Source organism: Sceloporus occidentalis, unplaced genomic scaffold (genome assembly GCF_023333645.1).
Source record: "Sceloporus occidentalis isolate IW3139 unplaced genomic scaffold, rSceOcc1.0.p SCAF_1, whole genome shotgun sequence".
Taxonomy (NCBI): domain Eukaryota; kingdom Metazoa; phylum Chordata; class Lepidosauria; order Squamata; family Phrynosomatidae; genus Sceloporus; species Sceloporus occidentalis.
Window position 1 is genome coordinate 299,587,351 of NW_028316981.1, and position 19,180 is coordinate 299,606,530.

The 19,180-nt window shown below is 44.5% G+C and overlaps 1 protein-coding gene across 4 annotated transcripts in view; it reads right to left on the reverse strand.

Moving 5' to 3' along the window:
* Positions 1-18,598, reverse strand: part of ZNF532 (zinc finger protein 532) — a 76,091-nt gene extending 57,493 nt beyond the window's left edge. For 2 of the 4 annotated variants that reach the window (XM_089496998.1, XM_089497019.1), the window contains exons 1-4: positions 18,459-18,598; positions 18,244-18,294; positions 14,689-14,726; positions 13,696-13,807 (exon numbers count right to left, since the gene is read on the reverse strand). The gene's annotated coding sequence lies outside the window, so the exon portion shown is untranslated. The remainder of the gene's footprint in view (positions 1-13,695; positions 13,808-14,688; positions 14,727-18,243; positions 18,295-18,458) is intronic. The other 2 variants (XM_089497004.1, XM_089497010.1) reach the window with 2 other exon arrangements.
* Between the last annotated feature and the right edge of the window lie 582 nt (positions 18,599-19,180).

A 19,180-nucleotide genomic window follows, 5' to 3' on the forward strand; every position in this document is an offset into this window, starting at 1 on the left:
GCCATAAGAAACAGCACCTTCCATGTGAGGAACTTGAGAGACGCCTCTCTCAAGGGTTCAAACGGATGTATAGTCAGAGCCTTGAGCACCGTGTGAAGGTCCCAGGACGGGAAGCGGTGGACTGTAGGCGATGACCTATTGCATATCCCTTTTAGAAGGCGCCTTATGTGAGGATGTTGAGAGATCCTGGCTGCCTCCTCGTGTGGCAAGATGTGATGGCCGCCACTTGTTTTTTAACTGTATTGTGACGGAGGCCCTGATCTACGCCATCCTGGATGAACTGGAGTAAGGTCGACACTGACACGTGAATGAAATCCTTGTTCTTGCGCTTGCACCATCTACGGAATGCCTTATAGGTATAGTCATATATTTTTATCATTGACGGACGCCTGGACTCCAGAATAGACTCGATCACCTCCGGTGAGTAGTCATATCTTGTCAGCATGTCACACTCAATCTCCAAATGTGTAGCTGAAGCCATTCTGGGTCGGGGTGGTCAACCTGACCCTGAGAGAGGGGATCCAGTCTGGGAGGCAGTAGAACGGAACTTGATGCCATCTCTAGGATCTCGGAGAACCACGGTCACCTTGGCCATGCTGGCGCGATCAGGATCATCTCCGACCTTGTCCTCCGGGCCTTCGCTACTACCTTTGTTAGGAGGGGGATGGGTGGAAACACATATAGGAGCCCCTGTGGCCAAGTGCAGTTCAGGGCATCTATGTCCTCGGCCCCCTTTGTCTGGAACCTCGATATAAACCGTGGGACCTTGGCATTGGTCAGTGAGGCGAACAGGTCGATCAGGGGCAGCCCATGGTCCTGATGACCTCCTAGAAGACTTCTGGGTGAAGGCTCCACTCTCCCTGGTCGAGGTCAGTCCGACTCAACCAGTCTGCCTTCACGTTGAGCTCCCCCTGGAGGTGTTCTGCTTCCAGAGACAACAGGTTGGATTCTGCCCACCGCAGCAGGGTCCGAGCCTCCTCCATCAGCATACGCGATCTTGTCCCTCCCTGGCGATTTATGTGAGCCTTGGTGGTAATGTTGTCGGTCCTCACCAAGACGGCCTGAGAGCTGATCAGGTCCTTGAAGGCTAGGAGTGACAGTCTGACAGTGCGCAGCTCCAGCCAGTTGATACTGTGGGACTGTTCGTCCGGGTCCCAGCAACCCTGTGCCAGATGGGGCCCACAATGGGCTCCCCAACCCCTGAGGCTGGCATCTGTGGTGATCTGAATCCTCTCGGGTTTTCAGATGGGTCGTCCCGTCTGGACTGCAGGGGATCTCCACCACCGCAGGGATTGGCGTACCTGGTTTGGGACCTGGACTTGATTTGTGGCGCTTTAGGGCGATGGCTCTCTGATGGGGCAGGAGGAGCCACTGCAGAGCTCTGGCATGGAACCGTGCCCATGGGAGACAGTCGATTGTGGCAATCATGAGGCCCTGGAGATGGGCTAGTGTTGACAGTTGGCTCCGGAGAGAATTAAGCACCTTGTGGACCACCTTGGCTATGTTCTGGATCCGGTTGGGGGGTAGGGACACTGTTCCCTGAAGGGTTTCTATCTGGGCCCCCAGATGTAGAATCTGTTGTTCTGGATTGAGGGAGCTCTTGTTGATGTTGACTAGAAAACCGTGTTCTCGGAGTGACCTGAGGACCCTGGACATATCGCGGATTCCCTGTTGCTTGGATCTCGCCCTGATCAGGAGGTCATCCAGATAGGGGTAAACGTGGCTTCCTTGGATCCTCCAGTGTGCGACCAGGGACACCATCACCTTGGTAAAGACTCTTGGTGCAGAAGCAAGACCAAAGGGGAGCGCCTTGTATTGAAAATGTTGTGTGTTTTATCTGAAGCATAGAAAACGGCGGTGGGAGGGGTGAACAGGGATATGTAAATAAGCATCCCGCAAGTCCAAAGAAGAAAGGAAGTCCTGTGGCTGCAGAATATCGAGGATGGTGCGCAACGTCTCCATTCGGAATTTCTTTTTCTTGATGAATCAGGAGCAGCGCCCGGCCTTTCCCCCGTCAGCCGTGGCAACGGAGAGGAGGCCTCTGGCGCTGGTCCTCCAGCGCCAGAGGCCTTCCCTCCGCAGCTACAGCCAGGGAAAAGGCCGGGCGCTGCTCCTGGAGGCCTCCAGGAACAGCACCCGGCCTTTCTCCTGGCAGCGGTGGTGGCGCCGCGGAGAGGAGGAGGCCGAGTGCCTGGGGCCTCTTCGGCCCCCTCTCCGCCGCCGCTGGCGCCTGCACCTCGATGCAGGGGCCGAGTGGCGGACTAGAGACCAAGAGGCCTCCAGCCCACCACCCGGCCCTTGCACAGAGGTGCTGGCGGCGGCGGTGTGACGGAGTGGGGGCCGAAGAGGCCTCTGGCGCTGATGCTCCGCTGCCTCCGCCGCTGCCGCAGAAGGGCCGGGTGGCAGGCTGGAGGCTTCTTGGCCTCCAAAACCCCCACCCGGCCTTCCCCCTGGCTCCGGCTGAGGCGGCGGTGGCAGCAGCAGCGACGCAGCACCGGGGAGAAAAGGGAGGGAGGGAGGGAGGGAAGGAAAGAGTTGGGGGGAGGAGAGGTGAGGGAGGGAAGTTGTCCCCAATGGCGGCGCGCGTGTACGCGCGCCGCCATTGGGGACTACGGGACTTGAGCATACGCGGATTTTGGTATACGCAGGGGGGTCCGGAACGGATCCCCCACATATACACAGGAGGCACTGTACTTATACCCCACCCTTCAGCCCCAGAGGTTGTCAGAGCAACTTACAATTATTATTATTTTTAATAGACCTGAGCCTACTTCCTCAGAAGCATTTGGTGGCATGGAAAGAATGTCTATAGGAATGCAAAACTTTGTGTGTGTGGAGATGTCAACCAACTCCAAGCAGTCTTGGATGACACTGATTATCTTGATCCATTTCAAACTGGGGTCAGGTCAGGATACAGAGTTGACTGCCATGGTCGCCTTGGTTGATGATCTCTGTCTGTGCATCAACAGGGGAAGTGTGGCCTTGTTGGTACTCTTAGACCTCTCAGCGGCCTTCGATACCACAGACCATGGTATGAGGGTTAGGAATCGGGGGCACTGCTTTGCAGTGGTTCCGGTCCTATCTTTCGGGCAGATTCCAGATGATGTCAGTTACTCGGCCAAGAGGGAGCTCAAATCAGGTGTCCCACAAGGCGCAATACTGTCGCCAATGCTCTTCAACATTTACATGAAGCCGCTGGGTGAGATCATCCGGATACATGGATCAGGGTGTTATCAGTATGCTGATGACACCCAAATTTGTTTCTCCATGTCTCGGACTGCTTCAGCGACCAAGGATGGCATCTCTCCTCTGAATGACTGTCTGAGGTCAGTAATTAGATGAGGGAAAATAGACTTAAATTGAATCCAAATAAAACAGAGGTACTCGCTATAGGCAATCCCGATCCGGGTATGGTGATAAGCTCCCCAGTACTGGATGGGGTCACACTTCCCCTAAATGACTGTATTCGTAGCTTGGGGGTGCTCCTCGACTTGTTGCTTCACCTGTCATCCCAGGTTGACGCGACAGCCAGGAGTGCCTGTTATCAGCTTCAGCTGATACGCCAGTTACGCCCCTTCCTGGAACGGGAAAACCTTGAAACGGTTGTACATTCGCTGGTAACCTCTCGTCTCGATTTCTGCAATGCACTCTACATGGGGCAACCCTTATGCCATGTTCAGAAGCTGCAACTGGTCCAAAACATGGCAGCCAGATTGGTGACTGGGAGTTCCAAGTTTGATTCTATCACACCTATCTTAAAATCCCTACACTGGCTGCCTATTAGCTTCCGGGCACAGTATAAGGTGTTGGTCATTACCTATAAAGCCCTACATGGCCTGGATCCAGCTTACCTGAGGGAACGCCTCCTCCCATATAATCCTTCCTACACTCTCAGGTCCTCAGGGAAGAACCTACTACAGTCACAGAGAACTAGACTAGTAACTGCCTCCCACAGGATGTTTGCTGCTGCCGCTCCAAAAATCTGGAATGATCTGCCAGATGAGATCCGCCAACTAACATCTTTTGAGGCAATAAAAACAGATCTCTTCTGGTGGGCCTTCCCAAAGTGATCCCCTAATTTCACTCTCCGCATGCCTAAACTTTTTATTTTTTCTTCGGACTTATTTGAATGCCTTTGATATTGTTGTTTTCTTTTTTTTATATGCTGTTACCCGCCTTGATCCAACACAGGGAAAGGCGGGTTATAAATAAATACTATTATTATTATTATTATTATTATTATTATTATTATTAGGTGATAAGTTCAGTTTTAATTATAGTCACTGGGGGACAGGCAAGAATGTTGTACAATGGTTTCCTGATACACAACATACATTATAACACTAGCTAACCCACCAGGCTCATGGAGGCTCTCTTGGTCAGTTCATCACATCTTTTTTTTTTTGGGGGGGGGGGCACTCCCACACTACATCCCAATACTCATTCATATGTTTATCTATTAACTTTGGCCTTAGGCAACATCCTTGCCTTGCCCCCCCCTCCACCCACCATTGTTAAAACTGAACTTGTCACTTCATGTCCACGCCCACAATTTGCATTCCTATGGACATTCTCACACAAAGATTGCTATACAGATCTGCCCGTGGGCTTTCCACTCCATCAAATCCAGTTGAGGAAGTAAGCTCAAGTCTAGGAAAGCTCTTGCTGCCAAATAGTATCTTTCAGTTAGCCTCAATGGTGCTGCAAGATCCCTTTGCATATATTATTGTTGTTGTTGTTGTTGTTTTTATATATAGTCGACCCTTCTTATACAGGGATTTTTTACACACAGATTCACGCAATTCCCCCCCCCCCACCTTGCTTTCTGGCCATCTTGAATCTGATTCAAACAACTGATTTATCTTAAGCCTGTAAATGAACAAAGCCTGCTTCAACTCACTTCCTGATATGCCAAAAAGTCAGACCAAAGGAAGATACCAAGGAAGAACTTTTATTTATGAGGAGAAATCATGTACAGTCCAATCAAAAGATCCTTCTTTACCACTACAGAAATCTGTAAAGAGATATTATAGCACCTTTGAGACTAACTGAAGCACCTATGTAGCACTAACTTTACGATTAAGATGCTACAAGATCTCTTTACATACTGACTTTACAGACTAACATGGCTATATCTTTGAGTTCTACCACAGAAGTAGTATAGTTACCCATCAAAACCATAAAATAGCTTGAGATGAAATCAAATACATGTTTTATGAAAAAGATAAAAGCCAGCTGTACTAGCATTTTTATTCTCTCCATCCTCTATTTGCCTCCATCTAGAGCCATTAAGTTTCATTCATTGTGACTACATGGCATAGTTAATGACTCTACACTAGTATCACAAACATATTATGAGAGGAAAAACTAAAATGAGCCTGTCTCAGACAGTAAAATCTTGACAACTAAGTAATTCCCTTTTTTCAATAACAAAGTCATAACCACATTCCATTAAAACTGTAGCTTGGCAAGGGATAACTATGTTTCTTTTGCAGTGCACTGTAACTGTTTTCTTCTACTTTTATAGATATAGTAGTGGTGTCACTAAGTAGTGGAAGAGGAATACCACTTGGAGGATATGCTTGATTATGTTTTGCCTCCTGTTCTGTTGTGAGTGTTGAGGTAGACAGAATGAGTGAGTTATGTACCAGAGACCAGCAGCTTGTAGCATTCAAATGTTTAAAGTAACTAAAATTAACTGTTTATTTACTTTTAAGAAATGGAAAGGTAAGGAATTTTGGTGGTTGTAGTTCTACTCTAACCATAATAATAACCAACTACTTTTGAGAGGCTTGTTGCCATAACTACAACACATTACTTCCTAAAAGTAGCCTTCTAAGCTCCAGCCAAAATGAACCAGGCAACTTCTGGCCTGTAAGCACACTTTGGGTATAAACGATGAGGTTCCTCAGAATCCCAAATGGCTGCATGCTCAGATAACCTACTGGTACTTCTTGATGAAGCTGAACAATAAATATTATGTAGCTGCTTTCTCTGTTCCATTTGCCTTCAACACCATCTTTTCACTTGCCCATGTTCTTGCTTACCCTTCTACCTGATGCCTTTCTGCACCCAATACAGACCCCCTTCAGGACAAAACAGCTGTAACAGTCATATTTACACACAGGTCTGTCCCTGGCTTTCCACTCCATCAAATGCATCTCAGGAAGTCCACTTAAGTCTATGAAAGCTCATGCTGCCAACTTCTTTCTTTCAGTTAGTCTCAAAGGTGCTATGACATTTCTCTACAAACCAATTCTATAGAATAACACAGCTATATTTTTAAGTCACATTTTCTCTTATCAGACACGTCTTTGTGAAAAAAGGAACACAAGCCACAAGCCAAAAAAAAGTGCACAAATAATTGCAATGAATGTCCTGGTTTTTCAAACAAATAAACAGCAATGCTGCTATTTGAATAAAAAAAGGAAGCCTCCATTGAAATAATGTTGCGCAGTGGCAAACAGCAGGTGTGTGAGAGATTTTCAGAAGGACCTAATGATTCTTATGTTGGTTAGTAGCTATATTTTAAAAAAGATGAAAATTTAAATGTAGTCATATATGCTTAGCATAACACTGTACCTAGCCCTCAGGCCAGCGGTGGGGTGTGCGTTGTATGGATACCACACCCTCACTCTGCCCTGAGGTTGGCTTTAAATGCTGGTTTGTTTAGCCTCGAAGTTTTTTTTTAACCAAGTGTTTTTATGCCTTTCTCCCAGTCCTCTAAAGAGCTGGAAGTTTTTTTAGCAGCAGCATCACTGGGAAGGGAAGGAAGGTTAGAAAAAACACACACTTACAAGAGTAAACAATGCAATGCATGAGCTGGAAAGAACGGGATTCTGCTTCAGCCAATCCTACTGTTGCTATGTCTGCCAACCTACAATAGGCAAAGTAAACAGCAGCTGCCTCCAGGATCCTTTACTGAGCATATGTAACCAGTGAAACAGAGAGAAAAGGAGAAAGCAGATGACTCCCCAGCTACCCCCACCATATTGAAGAAACATAGATCTGTAAATGTGACCACCAAAATGAAAATCTTAAGTGGAAGTTGGTGAAATTTTGAAAATTATGCTTGGATGCATTTGGAAAGAGCTTTCAAGTGGCGTCTGCTGCCTGCAAGATTATTTGACCTGGCTGTTTTCAGCATGTCCACAAGAGGGCAACCAAAATGGTAAAAGGTCTTGAAACCCTGCCATATGAAGAGTGACTTAGGAGCTGGGTATATTTAGCCTGGAGAAGAAAAGGTTAAGAGGTGAGATGATAGCCTGCCTTAAATATTGGAAGGGATGTCATATTGAGGATGGAGCAAGCTTGTTTTCTGGAGCTCCAGAGACTAGGACCCGGGGCAATGGATGTGAATTACAGGGAAAGAGATTCCACCTCAACATTATGAAGAATCTCCTGACAGTAAGAACTGTTCGAAAGTGGAATATGCTGCCTCAGAGTGTGTTGCAGTCTCCTTCATTGAAGATTTTTAAACAGAGGCTGGGTGGCCATCTGTCAGGGGTACTTTGATGGTTTATTCCTGCATGGCAGGGGGTTGGACTGCGTGGCCCTTTTGGTCTCTTCCAACTCTATGATTCCATGATCTATTACATTAATTGAGGTATACCTGGACTGCAGTGACTCAACAGTTAAGATACTGACTCTGATGATTCCAAGTTGGCAGTTGAAGACCCAAGTGCCGCTTGACAGAGTGACCTCCTGTCACTTGTCCGAGCTTCTGCCAACCTAGCAATTCGAAAGCATGTAAAACTGCAAGTAGATAAATAGGTACCACTTCAGTGGGAAGGTAACAGCGTTACATGCAGTCATGCTGACCACATGATCCGGAGTCATCTTTGACCATGCTGGTTTCCTCAACTTGGTAAAGGAGATGATCACCATCCCTACAGTCAGACATGACTAGACAAATTTGACCTTTATCTGTATTCTACATTCTATTATATCCTGAATAATGCTTGATGAATCCAAGATGTAGTCCCTTAAGAGTCTGTCTTCTTTCCCAATTGCACCTAGTGGGTGTTTGCCAATATTGTTCTCTAGTCCTGTTGAGACACAATTCACCTAGCAATTTAGGTTTACTTGAACTGGCTGACCAGAACCCCAACACTAACAGTTTGGTTCATTTATTATTATTTGTTAAAGGATTTGCAAAGCACTATATAGTTTGAGGGACACGTCCAACTGCTTTATGATAAAGAACAGCTTGAAGAAGGGATATGTCCATAACCTAGTTTTAAGAGGGACTCCTATACATTTGGTACTGCCACTGTAGAATGTCAGACAACACACTGGCACAATCTTAACTGCCCAAAGGTGCAGCATACCTTAATTACAAAAGTGCTGTTTCACAGGTGCTGTTATCAATGACTATGAGCAAAGGCCATTACAAAAACCTCATATGCCATTTCCTTCCAGTATTTCATGTTCTCCATCAGCATGCGGAAAACTGTAGCCATGGGCAGAGTATTATGTAACAGCCCAAAATCATCTTGGACAAATTACAAGGTTGCTAACTCATTGTGGCACCAGAGCCCTGTGACAGATAAGGCTAAATGTCTCACAAAATTACAGTTCCCAGAATTCCACAGCACTGAGTTATGAAATTTAAAGTGGGTCAAACTGGATTGTTTCTACGGTGTGGATGCAGCCTAGATAAAAAATAAGCAGGGATTGAAGCAATATCTAATGCTGACCAATGTTAGCAGCTCATGTAATTGGCCCTTTTAGGTACAGCAAGAATTCAGGGAACAGACGTAGACCAAGGGGAATTTCCCATGTTGTCTGTTGAACATTACTGTTTGGGTTTATGCTTGATCACGACCTTCATATGTCCTACAGCCTGTAGCTCACACCCTCAGTCGGAACAAAGATAACTTCTCTCTTGATTTATGTGCTTTGCCATAGTAATGTACTGCTTACAGAGCTGCCAAAATAAACTGCATCAAGCATTTAGAGAACCCAGATACAGATCTTGCCATCAGACAAAATAACAGAAATGTAATATTACATACAATGTAGTTAGAGTTATAAATGCAGCGTTCCTGAACTCAACACTCTCCACATATGTGTTGACTACAACTCTCATCATATGTAGCCAATTGCAAGGGATGACTGGAGTTGTAGTCCGACATATCCAGGAAGAGAGCCGGCTGGGAAAGTTGCAGTGGAAAGATTTACCTTCCATACTTGTCACAGCCATGAAGACAAGGGCCTGTTACAGACAGGCCAAAATAAAGCTGCTTCGAGTCACTTTGGAGATATGGTATTTCAATGATGCATGAGTCCTAGGAGTCCAAAAGCCGCACCAAAGCTGCACTCCAGTCCTTAGGACTGGAGCATGGCTTTGGTGCGGCTTTTGGACTCTTAGGACTCATGCATCATTGAAATACCATACCTCCAAAGTGACTCGAAGCAGCTTTATTTTGGCCTGTCTGTAACAGGCCAAGGAGATTGCAAAATCATTTGATGATCCCTGGAAATTTCAAGCCAAGGTACAGAACACTACAAGGCACACCTTCCTTAGCTTACAGGGGAAGGACTGGATGAACAGAGAACTGAGACTTGTAAAGAAGAGAGGCTGTAAAGAGATATGGAGATGGCATACTAGCCTAAAATACTTTTTACAAGGTAGGGGAAGGGATCTAGATCAAGGTTAGATTGGTCCATATTCAGATGTGTATGGAGTTTATCACACAGGAGGAATGTCTCTTAATTTCGAATGAAAAGAAAGTGGGGCCAGAATCCATTCACATGAATTCACTAGTTCAGCGAATTTACGTGAATTCAAATTGAGTTCGAACTGACTTTCCATTGCCCGAAAATAGCTTGCCATTGCTTGAAATTGCATGTGGTAGACTATCACGCAATAACGTGAAACCCCATGATTGCGTTCAGACTGACGTCCCATTGCTCGAAATTGCATGTGGTAGTCTATCACACAATAACGTTAAACCCCATGATTGCGTTTGGATTGCCATTGGATTATAATTCCAATTTTCCTTGTCTGATAAACTCCTATGTCCCCAACTCCTAAGCATCAGTTTCTGGGTTTTTTTTCTTCTCCAAGAATCTAGTCTCCAAAACAAAAGCAATTGCCTGAAGGCCAAGAGTAAAGTCCCAGACTTCCAGGCCACTAGGATGCCAAGAATCTTTCAACCTTGGGTATGGGGTCCTCAGCTTTTAGAAAGTTACACCTAATACTTCAGTTTCAATTGCCATTGTAATAGACTAGAAGTGTCAATAGAAACAGGTGGATAATGAGCTGCTCTGTAAATTTGAGAGCCAGCATGGTGTAGTGGTTTGAGCACTGGATGATGACTCTGAAGAAAAGGGTTTGAATCCCCATTTGGCCACTGGATGACCCTGAGCAAATCATACTCTCAGCATCCGAGGATGGCAATGGCAAATCCCCTCAGAAGAAACTTGCCAAGAAAACCCCATGATAGTCTTAAGGTCACCATGTCATAGAATAAAATCTATGTTGGAAGAAACCTCAAGGGCCATCCAGCCTAGCGCACACACACACTACTGACAGATGGCCATCCAGCCTGTTTAAAAACCTCCAAAGAAGGAGACTCCATCACCCTCCCAGGGAGTGTGTTCGACTGTCGAACAGCTGTTACTGTCAGGAAGTTCTTCCTAATGTTGAGGTGGAATCATTTTTCTTCTAGTCTGAATCCACTGCTATGGGTTCTAGTCTCTGGAGAAGCAGAAAACAAGCAAGATGGAAATCACAGCTCAAGAAGAAATTATGAAGTGCATTTCGCCAGCTTTAAAAAAACGTACCTGTTTTAGCACTGAGACAGTGTATAGGGCTTTGAACGTCGGGCTGAGACTCTGAGAGACTACAGTTGGAATCCCCATTCAGCCATGGAATCCCACTGGGTGATTTTGGGCAAGCCATACTTTCTCAGCCTCAGAGGATGGCAATGGCAAACCCTTCCGAAAAAACTTCCCCCCCCAAAAAAACAACCTGTGATAGGTCTGTCTTAGGGTGCCATAAGTCATAAATGACTTGCAGGCATGCAACTACTAGTACTATAGGATAGTCCACTCCCATTAAATATTAGGCTAAAAAGAATACCCTGGAGGAATTCAAAAGGAAACAGGCATATAAATGTGTACCAGGATTTATCAAGCCCCTCCCTCAACGCCAGCCAGACCCCCCTGAGAACAGGGGGCCCACAAGATCTACTTCCACACTGCAGGAAAAGCACTGCTACTGGATGTGAAAACCAGGAAAAGTCCTGCACATCTAACCAATCAGTTGGGCACCCTCATGTCGTTCTTTGAATCCAAGGTAGTGAACACAACAGCAAGCAAGTATAGCAGCCTTGTTCCTTTGCTTTTCCATTAGTTTATCTCCTTAAAGAACAATAGGTGGCACTGAGCAATTTTTAGTTCAAGCCAGCCACAGGTAACTCTAAGGAGGGAAAAACACAAAAAGCAGGCCTAGAAATGTCTGGGTCAACATTTTCACACTTGCTCAGACAAATCAATATCCTTGTTATGTATCTTCTATGCTATATTGAAACGTCTGGTAAAACAAAGTCCAATTATTTTATTTCAGAAAATACCTAAACTCCATTAAATATTAAAAGAATGTGACCCTGACCAGAATCAGATACTGAGCAAAAGCGAACACCAACGTGAGCTCCTGTTAAGAGTGTCAGTCCTAAATCTGCATTTTCAGTTTAAAAGGTTGGCCTACATATTTCTTTAAAAAAACAACCTTCAAAATCTCTTCTGTGTATGCATGTGTATAAAAACAGCCAACGAATCACGAACAATTATCTGTTCAAGTTTCTCGTGTTACAGTAAACTGTTCCCAGCACAGTATTTAAAGTAAGTGTGTGTGTTGGGGAAAATCTTTGCAGTAAGCAGGAGAAAATAAAGGCAGCAGGCAACCCATAGACACACATACAAGAATGCACAGGGCAAAGCTACTTGCATATCCTAAATATACTAAGAATATTGTCACAAATGAAGTGTTACAGTACATACAGTTCTAGAAAAACCTACAAAATATATAACAGGGTGATCTCATATACCCTGTGAGTTTCAACTGGCCCTCAGGAAAAAAAACAAGCCCAATACAGAGCAGCCACCCATGTTTTCCCCCATCCTGTAACATGAACTAGTGGCTTCTAAAACAGACATCTACAGACAAACACAGAACCATTGTATACTGATATTAAGCATAACACAAAGATGGTATCACAGTACACCTGGCTCCCTCATGCAAGCTATTTAATGCCCTGTCAAATTTGAGAAGCACAATACATTATACCTGGATTAAAACTCTCTATCAAATATTTTCCAGCTTAACAGATCACATGCGACTTTCAATGCACTACAATTTATTCCTTAAATACCTTGTGTCATCTGCTGCACAATCAGGAAATAAAGAGGTTCCTTAATGCTTGTGTCACCCTCTAAATGCAGCGAACCCTGTCTGTCACCAGCCTCCATGGAACTTACCCAATCAAAATACTCCCAAGGCTTTTAAGATTGTCTACTTTATTCCGCTTGAATACAATAGACAACCTAAATTTCAAACAAATTTTTCTCCTGTTTATCCTCCATCTTTATTTTTATTATATTTTCCCATGATTGCAGATATATATTACCAAAAGATAGCTAGGACAGACTGGATTTTAGTAACATAATTAATGCATGTAGAAAGTCCAGAGTTCCTGATGATTTCCTGCTCTGGGAAGTCTCCTGTCTCTAGCAAAAGAACCCCTAAGGCAAAAATGTTTGGTGTTCCAACACAATCTCTAAGAGCCTTTGTTCTTCCCTTTGCCACATTCATTATTGCATTTGCTCCTACCTCCCCCACTCCCTTTCTCTGGAGCCTCCAGCTTCAGTCGAAAATGCAAAATGTCTGCTCTAATCTAAGTACACATTTATTTTTTAGAGAAGAAAAACAAATCTTATCCATCATCTAATACTCTGAAACACTGAGTCAGAAGGAGACATTCCTTACCAGCTGATGCAGCCTCCATCCGGTTTCCTATTTGTATGTAATTAATGCTTGAGTATTGTAATTTATCCTGGAGTATTGTAATCCACTGGAGTTTTACAAAACCTTTAAAATGCATCCCTTCCACTGAACTGCAAAAACCTTTGATACAGTGCAGCTGTATAAGCAAAATTTGTAACATGTTTGGCATTATGCATACCTTCCTATTTGTATAAAAATATATGTTTTGTGTCATATTTCCTGTAACTTTCAAATGCAGACAAGATTATCTGTTTTCACCAAAGGCGTCTGTGTGTGTGTGGGGGGGGGGGGGGTGTCCATTTTTTTCATGATAAGATGAAAAAAATATTTGTAAAGTTTAACTGCCAAGTAATGCAAATCAGCTCTCTGCCATGAGGTCCACAATTTATGATTGCCATACAGGGCCTGTTCCCTTCTGATTTAGCAAGATGGGCAAAATGTCTGCCTGTAAGATAACCCACACAAAGACAGTATTGCTAGCCCGGCCACCAATAAGCCTTTATAAGCAACACCTTTAATCTTAGCAAACCTGGGTGAGTTTAATAGTATTTCTTTGCCTAATTTAGATACTGTTTATTTATTAAAATGTGCCTGGCTTTGCAATCACAAACTGCATTCAGACTTTACACACACACGTTATCATCATGCTATTGTGATCATACTCAAAAAATACCATAGCTCACCTTGTGTACCTTGACCTGTGAAATATTTTTAATGCCAGTAGTCAGCTATAATTCCACAGATGCATAACCACTGAAAACCTGAAAGGGTTAAAGGCAGCCCCAATCAATAGGCCTACAAGGAGAAAAGAAAAGAGTATGCCTTTATAAGCCTGTTTTGTAAATGCTTTCATGCACATTCTTCTAACAATAGTTGATCCTGGCCTTTAAACAGAGACACAGCACACATTCTTTTTCCCCCCTGAAAAGAAACCTATAAGACAGCATCCTGTAAATAAAATCAGCATGCAAAGCAGCTATCCTCAGCTATAAGCATATGCAGAAACAGAAATTGTTCATTCCATTTTTATTTTGTTCAGCTTCCAAAAATATAAACAAAAACACCTAGATACCCATGGGTACCACCTCTTTTGAAATCAGGGTGGCAAATCTCAGTTGTTGTCCATTTCTTTAGCAAAAGGGAAAAATCATTTTTTTAAAAATCCACCCCAAAAAGAAAGAAAAAGGCAGGAACCAGCCAAAGTAATCGCAGTCACTGCAAAGATGTACATAGATACACAGAAACCTTTATGACTATTACATTAGCCACATACCAGCGCTGTGTGTCTAAAGTGTGAATTCACATATTGTTAGGGGATGGTGGTATCTTTTCTGCTAGATCCTCTGCTTTTGGCTGCCATGGAGGGAGGAAGCTATCCCACTGTAGCAGCTCAATGACTGCATTGTGTTCAGGAGCTGATCTGCCTCAAACCAGTTTCAGCCGGTTTCTGGTCACCCTACATAAAAAGCTATGGCAACCCTCGCTGAGTTGCCAACAAATCCTGCAAAATAAGAGGGGCTCAGTTGCTTTCTTCTCTGGTGTGGGGGCAATTCCTGTCCCATTTCTTCTCCCTCTCCTCACTCTTTCCAGTCACAGCCCCCTAAAACAACCCCAGATAACAGCCACCTGCATTCCAATCATCCCCTCTGCCTTTTCTTTTTCCTTCCACAACTTACCTCCCAGAACCTGGCTGGAAAGCTGTGTGTGTCTGTAGCTAACAAAGAGAAAGAGAGAGACCGCAGTTTACAAAAAAAAATCTCCTCACAGGATCTCCTTTTGCTGCACAAAAGATACTCGGCCGCAGGAGCAAGAGGGTGACTGCTAAGCGGGGTTCCCCTTGCCTCTTGCTTCCCAAGAGAATGAGATCTTCCAGTGTGTGCCATGTTTCCCCGTTACGTCCTTCAGCGCTTGGTCATCTGCAAAAAGCATGCCTTCCTTACTCAGAAACAAACTCAAGCACATAGGTCTGCGCTGCTTTTAGGGTGGCTACACAGTGTCCTTCCTTCCCACAATGTAGCTACTTATAGGTCTTTTAAGCCATTGTTGTTGTGTGCCTTCATGTCGTTTTGGACTTAAGGCACACCTATCATGAGGTTTCCTTGGCAAGATTTGTTCAGAGGAGGTCTGCCATTGCCTTCCCTGGAGCCTGAGAGCATGTGACTTGCCCAGGGTCACTCAGTGGGTTTCATGGCTGAGTTAGGAGTCAAATCTTGGTCCCTAGAGTTGTAATCCGAAGCTCAAACAACTATATGACATTGGCTCTCAAGCCATTCGCTGCATACATGTAGAAAAACACTGGCCTTGTGGCAACAATCCTCATTGAAGGATGGTTATAAAGGTAAGGCCTTTTCCTCTCCTACACGATTCCTTTTCTCCACAAAGAGGTACCTGCACTTTCTGCCCAGATGGTCTTGCCTAAATACAACATGAAACCATGTTGCATCTCTCTCACCAGGATTCAGGGGCCTTAGAGGATAGCACGGTTCTCAAGCCTGAAGAACTTGAAGCCAAAACAACTGAACCTTCTGAAATCCACACCATTTAAAAAGCACAGGAACCACTAACCTCAATCCCGTGCCAAATAACTTCTGCACCAAGATAACCTTTCAACCTATGTGTCCTCTGTATCTTTTTTTCCGCACAATCCCCCACCTCCAAATATTTCCCTATATCTAAGTGATCCTCATAAGTTCTAGCCACAACCTTTTCTGGGCTTTCTTAACAGTAACAATATTTCAACCACACTGTTGTTTTGTTTCCTTAACTCAGAATTCCTCATGCACAATGATAGCTCCTGAAAATGTTCTCTTTAAATCAGCTTCTTTCTCTCCTTCCCCTTCATGAACCGAGACTCATTTCGTAACCATTGTTATCAACTTCTCCTTCACCTTCATTCTGCATTGGTTGAGTTTTCACGGTCATTCAGTGTAAGGTCTTCTGGACAGAAGCCACCATTTTGTTCACAGCCTAAAATAGAACCAGTGCCTAGGGAATAAGCAACATTGTCTAAATGCAACTCCCAAATACTTAATAAATATGAAGGTAGAATGGGATGAAGGAATAAGATATAATGGCTTCTATGACTGATTCACAAGCTCCAATGTTGTGTGAGATTGTCAGTCCAAAGTGTCTTATTAGTGTGGTTGGCTTCCATACACACCAGTATGAAATAAAGCTTTCTATCACACAGCCACAGGAGGCCCAGATCATGTACATTCTTCCCATTTCAGTGTACTCTTGATACTACCCTTTGAACTAGACCACTTGTATTATACAAACATTCAAAAAACCTCGTGCATGATGGAAGTCAGCCACAGATTGGTGCTTTGCAGAGGCAACCATTTCACAAGGGAAGCACAACACTGGAAATGGCACCTTAGAGACAAAAATAAATAAATAAATACATTTTTGGCATGAATTTCCACACCTACTGTGACCTATTTCAGATACAGTCCAATTAGTCTTTGAGAATACAGATCTTTTTGTTATATTAAGACAAAATAGAAATAGGCAGATCCCTCCCTTTTCTCCCCTTTATCATAAATACCTTGTTTACTAAAAGAATGCTAACAGTCAAGTTAAGCCACTCTGTCCATGTTCCCAGTTTGAAAACAGGGCAACAATTCCTAGCCTCTAGACCTTCTCCTCCTCCCTCAAAATAGCTGCAAGGGGACATATCCATCTCCTTCTGTAGGACTGACTTCTGAATAAAAGTACATTGGATTGTTCTACCTAAAAATGTGCTGCTGCTGTTATTGTTGTGTGCCTTCGCGCTGTTTCCAAACTTATGGCGACTTTATCATGGGGTGTTCTTGGAACATTTCTTCAGTGGGGGTTTGCCATTGCCATCCTCTGGGACTGAGAGTGTGTGATTTGCCTAAAGCCACCCAGAGGGTTTCCACACCTGAACCAGGATTCAAACCCTGGTTTCCCAAGTTGGGGGTTCCATGGCCAAGATGGCTAAAATGTTCGAAGGTAAGGGAAAAGCTTAAAAAGCCAGCGTGGCATAGTGGTTGGAGGGTTGGACTATGATTCCAGATACAAGGGTTCAATTCCCACCTGGGCTATGAAGCCCACTGGGTGACCTTGGGCAAGTGACATACTCTCAACCTCAGGGGAAGGCAATGGCAAACCTCCTCTGAACAAATCTTGCCAAGAAAACCCCATGACAGGTTTGCCTTAGGTTGCCATAAGTGGGAAACGACTTAAAGGCACGCATCCACAGCACATTTTTAAGCAGAACAATCCTATGCGTTTTTATTCCTTAGTCAGTCCCATTGAAGGAGCGGAAGAGAAAGGCTAGTTGTGAAGGCACACAAGTTGTTAGTTGCTAGTTGTTGTGAAGGCACACAACAACAACAACAACAACAAAGGAAAAAAGGCTTGCTTGCTTTGAGAAACGGAGGGTGCACAAGAAAAACTAAGAGGACACTAAACAGGGCCTAGTATACTGAACCTTCTGATCTTCTATTCAATGGCACTGAAGAATGTTGCTTTGTTTGTATAGGAAATGGCTGCCAAGGCTGGAAGGTTGTGAGCAAAAACCTCTCAGATGTTTAAGGTGTGCCCATAAGATGCCTTGAAGAGATGCAATAAAGACCATTTTGGGCCCACATCCAGCCTGAAATAAAGCCCATGAAAGGAGGGTGGGAGAAAAGGATCTGGTACCAAATAATTTTAACACAATAACAGGCCCACAAAACAAAAATCACAAAATCTCTCTAGCAAGCAAGAAAAGAAAGAAAAACCCTCCCATGCCTGGAAGAAAAGGAAAAGGCTCCCCACAAAGTCCTCCCTAACCCTTTGCAGAGACAGCCTTGAGTGTCTGTGCTGTGGAAGAAAGGCGGGGTATAAGAAAATATAATAATAATAATAATAATAATAATAATAATAATAATAATAATAGCCAGGCTAGGAAACCCTCAGGACTGTGTCAGCAACGCTAACAGCCAAAATGGAGGCCTCACAGCTTCAAACCAACGCTGTCCAGGCTTTGCAAAACGCCCCACTGCGGCCTAGTTAGGCTGGCAAAGCCGGGGCCTTTCCTAGTTCTTTTCCCCGAGAGGCTTGGGGCAGAGGTTGGTGGGCGACGAACGAAAACCCAGAAAGGGGGGGGGGGACAAATAAATGAAGCAATGGCTAATCTTCTTCTTCCTCATCATCTTGCTTTTAGGGCCTTTATTATTATTATTATTATTATTATTTGCAAAGCTGCAAAACAATATGTATACCTTTTGTGTTTGTGCTCTTTTTTCCCCTTTCTCTCAAAAGAGCTGCTGCAGCTGAAGTAGATGGAAAGAAGGAAAGGAGAATCAAATGAAGGGGGATACTATAGCAATGAGAGTAAGATATATCTCAATACAGCTGTTCCCCACCTTTTGCATGCAAAAACAGAAGCATAACCTCCTCCTCCTCCTCCTCCTCCTCGCCCCCCATGCAAACAGACCTGCGGCTCTTTGCTGGTGGTAGCCCTTGGGCAAGAGGCCAAAGTGGTGGAGACTGGGGCTGGTCCTTGCAAAGTGAAAAGGGGGTGCTTTCAGGCAGACATGTTTAAGGGCTGCCCTTGATGCTGCCTCTCCCTGCCAGACTCACACAGAGAGAGAGAGAGAGTGAATGAAGAAGGGGAAAGGGAGAGGAAAGAAAGAGCCTGGCAAAGAGGGTGATGGTGGTGGTGGTGGCTGCACATCATGGCAGCCGGGGAGCTAGCGGGCTGGGAGGCTCTCTTTTTGCAGCAGGGACGAGGAGGGAAGAAGGTGGAAGGAGAAGAGGGGGGTGGTGGAGGGATGGGGATGGGGAGAGAAGCCGCCGTGGCTGGGAGAAAAGGCATGGAAGGACGACGGATGGAGATGGAGGGAAGAAGGAGCTCCCCTGTGGATCCAATTTAAAAAACTTGTCACTGGAGTGTGAAGGGAAAGGAGCCAGGGAGGGAAAAGATGTCCTCCCCAGCCCTCTTTTGAAGGCTCCATTTCAACACCAACATCACCATCATCATCATTATTTCCACACACAGCCTGCCTATCTATCTATCTATCTATCTATCATCTATCTATCTATCTATCTATTTTCTTCTCTCTTTTTTCCTTATAAATCAGGGATTCACACGCGGCCTTTCACATTTTCTTTTCTCCTTATAAATCAGGGATTCACTCTTGTGGGGAGAGAAAAGAA